General features: G+C 43.6%; 1 non-coding gene across 1 annotated transcript; it reads left to right on the forward strand.

Moving 5' to 3' along the window:
- Positions 1–4,628: 4,628 nt before the first annotated feature.
- Trnaw-cca (transfer RNA tryptophan (anticodon CCA)) lies at positions 4,629–4,700 on the forward strand. The gene has a single exon. It is a non-coding gene; the product is annotated as a tRNA-Trp (tRNA).
- The last annotated feature ends 4,498 nt before the right edge of the window (positions 4,701–9,198 follow it).

The following is a 9,198-nucleotide window of genomic DNA, read 5'->3' on the forward strand; positions in this document are numbered from 1 at the left end:
GCTATGACGACTTCCGCGCCGTCTGATTCACGGGGTTCCTGTACGTCGGACTCCGCTGAATCCGCTGATTGAGGTAGAGTCTGTATCTGAGCCAAGACTGCTCCTATTCCGTATCCTGAAGCATCTGTGTAGATGATAAATTCGCGCGTGAAATCTGGATACCCTAGTATAGGTCTAGTTATGAGACAGTTCTTGATACAATCAAAGGCGGCCCTTTGTTCCTCTCCCCATTTCCTCTCGCCTGATTTTCTCGTTAGCGCTGTCAGTGGGTGGGCTTTATCAGCAAAAGCCCGGATGAATTTTCTGTAATAGCTAGCCAAACCTAAAAATGAGCTCAATTCTTTCACGTTTTTGGGAGCTGGGTATTTGATGATTGCTTCTAGCTTTTTCGTACTCGGTGTTATTCTTTTTTTCGAAACAATGTATCCTAAATAATCTAACTGTTCTTTGAAAAATTCGCATTTCTTTCTTTTTAACTTGAGTACTGCGTCTTTAAGAAGCTTAAGCACTGTTTCTAGATGTGTCACATGCTCCGTAATATTATTACTGAACACTATGATGTCATCTAGATAAACCAATGCAAATTTGAACAATACTGATTTCAAGATGTTATTCATTGCTCGTTGAAAAGTGCTTGGTGGATTTGTTAATCCAAATGGCATTCTATTAAATTCGTATTGTCCAAATTCACAGATGAATGTGGTTTTGTGTTTATCGCTTTCTTCTAACTCGATTTGCCAGTAGCCGCTCAGTAAGTCCAATGTTGAGAAGTAAACTGATCCGCTCAATGCATCAATGGTGTCATCAATTCTTGGTAATGGGTATTTATCTTTTACAGTTATTTTGTTTAATGCCCTATAGTCAATACACATACGCATTTCTCCGTCTCTTTTGGGTACCATTACTATGGCTGCTGCGAATGGACTGTGACTTTTCCTAATAATCTTGTTACTTATCATTACTTCAATTTTTGTTTTGACGAAAAGTTTCAATGCTTCTTGTGTTCTGCGCAATCGTTGAGTAATTGGGGCGTTGTATCCTATGTTAATGGATGTTTTACGTCAGTTGCTAAACCCAAATCTGATTCTTTTTCTGTAAATAGAGCTTCGTGTTTTTTCAATAGGATTTCGATTTTAATGCGTATCTCGTCTGAGATGGTGTTTGCTTCACAATCTTGGGTCTGTCTAATTCGCTTGGATTTCTTGTTATTGTCTGATTGGGAGAAAGATTCAAGGCTGCGATAATCTGTTTCGGTATGGCCATTGTTATAGTTATTTTCTGTTGAACGGTGTGGAATGAGTCGAATGTGGATGTCTGCTTTGCCAAACGTTAGGCTGTATATTGGGTGTATGTTCCACTTGGTTACTTTCCAAAGCTGTGTTCTATCCCAAAATGGTCGTAGTTAATCCGCCTATTTCTAGTATTAATTTTTCAATTGTTACTCGATAAAAAGTCTAATCCTAAAATGCAACTTTCGTTTAAGTTTTCCATGATATAAAAAGGATGGTTATAACGTGGTTGTCGTTAATGATAATTGAAAATTCATATTTCCCAATTGATTTTAACGTTTCTCCTGACACCGTTCTGAATCTTGGTGAAGGGGTGTTTTTAATTCTTTTAAGCGTTTCTGTGGTCTTTAGGTTGAATAATATGCTGTTTGAAACTAAACTGGCTGCAGCACCTGTGTCTACTAAAGCATGAATTTCTTTTTCAAAAATTCTAATGGGTATACGTATTAGTTTGGGTATCGCTGATTCTAAATTATGTGTTGAGGGGTTGTCTGGTAGGGATATAGTGTTTACTGCATTGGACGGCGGTTCGGATTGTTGATACGTGCCATATCTGTCCAACATTCTCGTGCAATGTGTCCTTTTTTATTGCACTTGTAGCAGATAATGATTCTATTTCCAAGGGTGTCGGTGGAGATTGGTTGGGTTTGTCGTGGCTGTGGGTATTGATGAGAATAGGATGGGTTTTCACCATACAACTGTTGATTGTTGTGCTGTTGAAAGTTCGGTTGATTGTAGTGTACCGGTCTGCTGCTGTATGGTGGTCTCTGTGGTGTTTGTTGGTACGTTGGGAAATTGGATTGTGTATACCCCGTGGAACTACCTTCTCTTCGTGGTGAAGTATAGTTGCTGCGGTATGGACTGTTTTCTCTGTTACGATTGAAGTTTCGGTCACTACTGGAACCTCGACTATTCGGCCTTTCGTGAAATCGAACTCGCGGATTTTTTGGTCTGGAGTATCGACCACTTGATTGTGGAGATCTTGTTCGTATCGATCTAAACTCCCTCATCACAGATATAGTGATTTCCTAGGCAACAAACGTGGCTACCATACATCTATTTTCGCGCCTATATCAGGCACGTCCTGGTTGTCCTAGTGGGACGGATTAAGGATGACTTGTGGCTTTCAATTGTTGTGTGGGATGCATCCTGGAACCTTGCAATGATGGCGGTTTTCCACTCGTCATAACTTAACTCGTCACCTTGCTCTTCTACGTAGTTTCCATGCCATTCTAGGGCATCACCTTTTAGTCTGTCGGTGAAGAAAAGTATTTTTTGGTTGTCGTCCCAGTCGTTGTTGCGTGCTACATGTTCTGCGTCCTTCAGCCATTCTGTTATTAATTTATCAGTACTTTTCCCTTTGAAAAATGGAATTGACTTTTTGTCTTCTCTCGAAAATAATTCTCCTAATGCTTTTACAATTGGTTGGGTTGTGGATGTATCGATATTATCGGTATCTGTTGTGTCGCCGTCAATTCTCGAAAGTCCCATTTTGGTTTTTTGTTTGAGAGTCTGATATTTTTGTTCTAGTTGAAGAAGGTTGTTGTTTTTGATCTTGATTTGGTTTTTTAGGTCGTCGTTGAGTTGCTGTAGCTCGGCAATTTGTTCTGATTCTAACTCGTAGTGAAGGGATTTGTCTCCTTCTGTTAGTGAGGCTAGATCGTTTATCTCACTCACTAGTGATCTCTCCTGGTTCGTTGGAGGCGTCTAAATCTTCGGTTTCCGCGAAAGTTATCTGTTGCCTTCTATATTCTTTTATTCTGTTTTCCAGATACTTGATTTTTTCTTCTCTGTCTCCTGCCTGTACGTTGGTTTTTTTTGTAATTCCGTTTCAAGATTTTTATTCTTTGTAGTACTATCTTTCAGGCTTCTTCGTAAACCGGCTTTTTCTGTTAAGGTTTTTTCAAGGATCTCTCTTGTTTCTTTTGTTTCTGTCAGAAGTTGCTCCGCGGTTTCTAATCTCGTAACCAGTTGTTTTCTTTCACGTTCAAGTTTGCTAATTATTTCTTGCCCTTCTCTTTCAACAGCTATGTTGTTTTCCTCTCTTTTCCGCAAAAGGTTTCGCAGTTGAATTTCTGTTGCAGTGGCAGTTTCAAGGCTTGTTTCTAATTCGCTGATTCGATTGGCAGATTTTTCAAGGGAGTTTTTGAGTGTTTCGTTACTTTCTTGGAGTTGCTTAAAGGAACTACTTAAGGTGTATTTGAAACTCTTTGCCTTTTTCTTGTTGCTATCTAGCTGTTTTCGCAAGCTCTGTAACTCGAAATTGAGGTTAGACGAATATTTTTTCTCTGCAATCTGCGCAAGTACTATTTCTTTTTGCAAAAACTGATGGTGCCGAACAGGAATTCTTTCTCTTTACCATGCACAATACTAATCTGTTGTAATAAACTGTCAAGTTTTTCGGTGTTGCCACCGAGGGATTCTACGTAATCGTTAAGTGTCTTTGCGGTGTTTGTAATAGTTTCTGCTGTTATACCACGTGGTACTTGCAACGTTTGTTCTAACAATGAATGTGAATACAATTGTAATGCGTTGTGGGTCTCTTTACTAACTTCTTGTTTCTTGGATTCTATTTGTTTGATATTCGCTTTTGTCGTGGTGGTCTGATAGGTTTTGTTTCGTTCTGACTCTTGTTCAAATTCTAAGTCCACAAGCGTTTTCCAGTGGTCTAAAAATTTTTCTCGAAGACAGTTGGGATTTTGGTTGGTTGTGTCTGATTGGAGTAGGATGGGGTACAAAGGTGGAGATAGTTCGTCGACAATGTTTGGATACAAAGTATTCTCTTTACGAGTAGTCTCTGGTACAATATGATCAAGCGGCATTCGCTTACCTTTGATGGTGTTTCCTTGGTCTGGTAGAGTTGTTGGAGACTCGTCGGGGAAATGTAGAGCACAATCACTGAAATAAGGTACGGGTAAGAAACTTTTTACTGGAAAACAAGTTTAAGTCTCGTTGGGACCTCCAATTGTAATGTTTCGAACCTCGTGTATTGTCAGTGGATTGCCGGAACAATTCCCAATTACAAGGTACCTGGAATAAGTTAATCATAATTACGTGTGTTAACGAAGGTTGCCGCTGAACGTCACTGTGACGTTGCTTCAATATTTACAACACATGTTGATCATTACTTAAAAGAACCTCACAAACGTAACGAATTATTCACTTAAAACCTAAATGATCTTCAAAATCTAATTACTCTTAAAAAATGAAATAAAATAATCTTACCAATCAATTTCAATGTTGAATTGCCGATCTTGATCAACATAATGGGATGGAATACGTGATATATGCATTCAACTTATTGAATTGGTGCATACTATAACACCATCACTGTTGTAGGATTTCGTGGCGCAATGGTAGCGCGCCTGACTCCAGATCAGGAGGTTGCGTGTTCAAATCACGTCGAGATCAAACGGCTTATTCAAGTTTTTGTTTGTGAATGTATGCTGCAACGACAAACGAGGCAGACAAGTCTAGGTAAATACTACTCATATTTTCAGGGCGTGTAAAAACACGTGACTAAATACATTTATCAATGCTTTTATTGTAAAATGCATATTAAAATGCGCAAGCTGTTAGAGAGCTAGCAAAAAGTTTGATGCTATTCAGAGACGAGAATCTTGCCAATACCATGTCAGGATTTACACGCGGTTCCCGAATGTGATGACGTAACGGTTACTTAATCGATGAACTATGATAACAGATCATGCACAACTTGTATCTGCTACGGGTGCTAAGGGTCAATTTTTGGCGAGGCGAGGCGAGAATTCTACCACTGAACCATCGATGCTGAATATATAATGTTTCTTTTATCAATTGCATTCGTTAAAGATAAATTAAAATGCCTATTTATATGCCTACGGAATAAACAAAGTTTTTGTTTACGTTATATATACGGATATATTTACATTTTATCCGTCATAATCGGGGTTGTTTTATCAAGAATTCCTATTTTATCCATTTCTTGATTTTTACATATCCATATATATTTATTTTGGGGTGTTTTCTTAGTAGTATTGGGCTTTTTCTGGATTTTAAAGTATCTCTTTTATGTAACTGTTTCCCTGGGGTAGTTATCAAAGAGGATGGAATCTATTAGTAAAATGCTACTAGAGTAAGACCAAAATAAAAATTCCTGTTCCTTGCCAAACATTTTACGATGTGCCCTACATGCCAAGGTGAGAGGGGAAACGGGCCCTGGTCAAACAGGAGACAATTTTGAAACACATCAAAGAACGCCATTCCAGAAGAGTTACAGTACCCAGTATGTCTGCATTGGCTGCAAGAAGGAATTTAATTCCTTTATTTCGGCCGGCAGGCATGCCAGACCATGCACTGAGTCTCTCTCTGCAAGTATTCTCCGCCAATCACTCGAACTCACCGTTTCTTCGGAAATTGGTGGTTCGAAGTTGTCTCCAAACTCCCCTGACACTCCTCTCCCCACTTTTCCCCCTTGCAGAATAGAGGGGGATAAAATTATTTTAAAATACCCCGGGAGACCAACTAAATGTCCTAGGTGTGAATGGATTACCCTGGCAACAAACACCCGCGCCATGGCTAGTATCCATCGACACCTAGAGACAGCCCACACACTCCGACTTGAAAAGTATTGGGAATGCGGAGTGTGTGGATTTGCTGTGGCCCCACCCTTAAAGGACATTACCAAAGGCTACATTCTGATACCCAACCATCACCCCCAGTCCGATTTACAGGGATTTCCGGCATGGATACCTCTGACCGTGATTCTTCTGATGCAGAGATTTCACCAGAGGAGGTCGCTGCATTGGAGGAGGAACGCGAAGAGCTATCCATGGTGGAAATCCCAGCAATCGAGGAAGTGGTCCCTGGTAATGTCCTAACTCCGGCAAATTTTAGCACCAGCCCAATTTTAGACATTGAGAGGGAGTTCTCAACATCTTTTAATACACAAAATTTTAGCTGGCTTTATGAGCTCCCTCCTCAAGAAATAGGCACCCCACCCATTTTATCACCGAAAATTTTACTCCCGCTACCTGACCCTGAATCCTCAACCATCACCTCCAGTCAGCAAAACCATCGAGGACGCAGTCAAAATAGCTCAGAAGTGCAGAGCCAAAGAGACTGCGATTTTGTTAGTCTCTGGGTTCCTGCCTTCTCGAGCTGTGAGACTCTTCAAGACCTAGAAGAAGTCCTCGAACGTTGCACAGCTGACTGGTTACCTAAAGCACAGATTTTACAAGACCCTAGCCCCGAAAAACCCCGAGGAAACCCTGATAAACGAAATCGAAATCAAAACCGGCAGATGCAGAAGGCCCGGCGACAGATCAAGAGCAAGGCGTACGAGGCGAGGAAGATTCAGCGGCTCTTCAATGTCTTCCCCAGAAGAGCCGTTCGAGAGGTGCTCGAAGACCGTTCACCCTCGTACAATGGTACTGTACATGATGCGGAGATATATCTCAAGAGGACTTACGACCGATTGAGACCATCTCCACATCAGTGCCAAAGTGCGAGGGAACTCTACGACACCTGCGACTGGTCCCAACCATCAGAAGACCAGATGAACTTCCTAAATCGTGCGCCCAGCCAAGAAGAGCTTGAAGCCAAACTTCGCCGGGCTACCAACACATCACCAGGGGTGGATGGCCTTGAATACCGTCATCTTAGAGCCATCGACCCCAACTGCATTCTGCTGGAAACAGTTTGTAAAATGGTCTGGAAGCTGGGGATTCCTAATTGTTGGAAGACATCGCGAACGGTCCCCATTTTTAAGAAAGGGGACACTAGCGATTATTCTAACTTTAGACCAATATCCCTTCTTCCGACTATTTACAAACTGTTCTCGGGAGTGATCAGCCAGAGATTGACGGAGGTTGCATCAGACCTTGGCTGGTTATCTCCCGAGCAAAAGGGTTTCCTCCCGGGGGTCCATGGTATCCAGGAGCACACGCAGCTCTTGCAGACGGTTGTTGAGGAGACAAAAACCAAGCGTAGGCACGTATCTATAGCATGGCTGGATATGTGCAATGCGTTTGGATCTGTGCCTCACGACGTTCTGGGAGAGCTGTTCAGTTCTCTCCCAATACCAGAAGACCTCCGGCGAATCCTGGTGGACATTTATTCGGGAAATCGGTTGGATTTCGCCGTTGGTGAAGAATCCATCCGCATTTTTCCGACAGCAGGTGTTCGCCAGGGTGACGCTCTTAGTGCCCCTATTTTTAACCTGGCTTCCGAGCCCCTCGTCAGGGCCGGAAAGTCCAACATTAACCCCGGGTTTTTATTATTTAGCTCGCTCGTCAAAACCACGGCATATGCTGACGACATTGCCGTGGTCACAAATTCTCCTGATGAGCTCCAAAATATTTTAGACGTTTTATCCCTCACCGCAAACACCCTGGGACTGCAATTTAATGCCGGGAAGTGTGCTTGCCTGGTCTTTCACAAAGGCAAGCTGTCTGACGCTCAGTGCCGAATCGGTAATCAATCAATTCGGTGCTTGGGTCCAGATGACCAAGAGACATATCTTGGTACACCGATCGGCGGAAAATTGCGGTTCCGACCCCCCACTGACCTTATCCCTAACCTCGACAAGATTGCCGCCTCCCACCTTGCACCATGGCAAAAACTTGAAATTTTCCGTAGTCACCTCCTTCCTTCCCTTTCCCATCACCTCGCTTCGGGTCGGGTCCTGAAAGATTCCCTTACCCAACTGGACACTGAGTGCAGGAAGTTCCTAGGCCATATATGCAACTTACCCAACCACGCAACGGTCCCTTTTTTCTATGCGGATCGGCGGGTTGGAGGCCTAGGGACATGCCGCCTCACGGATGATGCTGATATCTGGACCATCGCCAGAGCTGCTCAACTTCTCACTTGTAGAGATACTACAGTGAGGAACGTTTGCCGAGAGCAGCTCCACGACACCATCCGGCGAGGGTTCAGAACGGAGCATCCAGGAGTGTTACCAGTTGGGGAATATCTTTCAGGATCCGTTGATGGGGGCTCTACAGACTGAGGTACGCGGAGGCAGGGTCTAACCTCTGGACCCTTGCCCGTCAAGCTGCCAAACGACTGGGAGTGCGGATTGATGTATCCGGCGACGAAAATTTAAGAATTGTCGCCGATGACGTCTCCGTAAGCCCAGTTAAGGCAGTCCGTGGACTTCGGAAAGTAGCACGGCAGCGCTATACCAGGGACCTGCTGATTGACAAGAGCCACCAGGGAGTTGTTGCCACCAGCCTCTCCCTGGAAGGTTCGTCAAAAGACATGGCTCGCCTGGTATCCTGTCGTACGCCCCTCTCCTTTCGCGACTGGAGATACCTTCATAGGGCCCGTCTCGACATCCTTCCACTTCGAGGGCATTCGTGGTTTTGCTCTCAGGAGCAAGATACGAGTTGCCGACGATGTGGGAGGGAAAATGAGACTGGGTTCCACGTACTGAATCATTGTGAAGAAGGTCTCCAGTTAGCCACCAAGCGGCACAATACCATACAAGATCTTCTGGAAAGTCTGCTAGTCAAGAAGGGCCACGATGTCACTGTTAACAAAGCCATCCCCGGGCAACGTTTAAGACCTGATGTTGAATTTCAACTATCTGGTTCCCGGGTGATGGTTGACGTCGTGGTCTGCTATGACCAACCAGGGAGTATGGAGAATGCCTACCAACGGAAGCTTGAAAAATATTCCTCGCTTGGTAGGGTTCTTCCCCTGGTAGTCGGGTCACTTGGATCGTGGTATCCCAGGAACGATGACATCCGCTCGGTACTTGGCATCGACGGACGTTCCTGGGGTGCATTTAGATTCAAGGCCCGATTAGCAGCTATCCAGGGATCTATGGAAATGGTATGTGCCCACTTCCACTACGGTGCACCAAACCCCGAAGACGAGGAAAACCCCCCTCTCAACGTAGATACCCCTTACCCAGTAGATTAGG

The sequence above is a fragment of the Daphnia carinata genome, chromosome 7, assembly GCF_022539665.2.
Source record: "Daphnia carinata strain CSIRO-1 chromosome 7, CSIRO_AGI_Dcar_HiC_V3, whole genome shotgun sequence".
Classification (NCBI taxonomy): Eukaryota; Metazoa; Arthropoda; class Branchiopoda; order Diplostraca; family Daphniidae; genus Daphnia; species Daphnia carinata.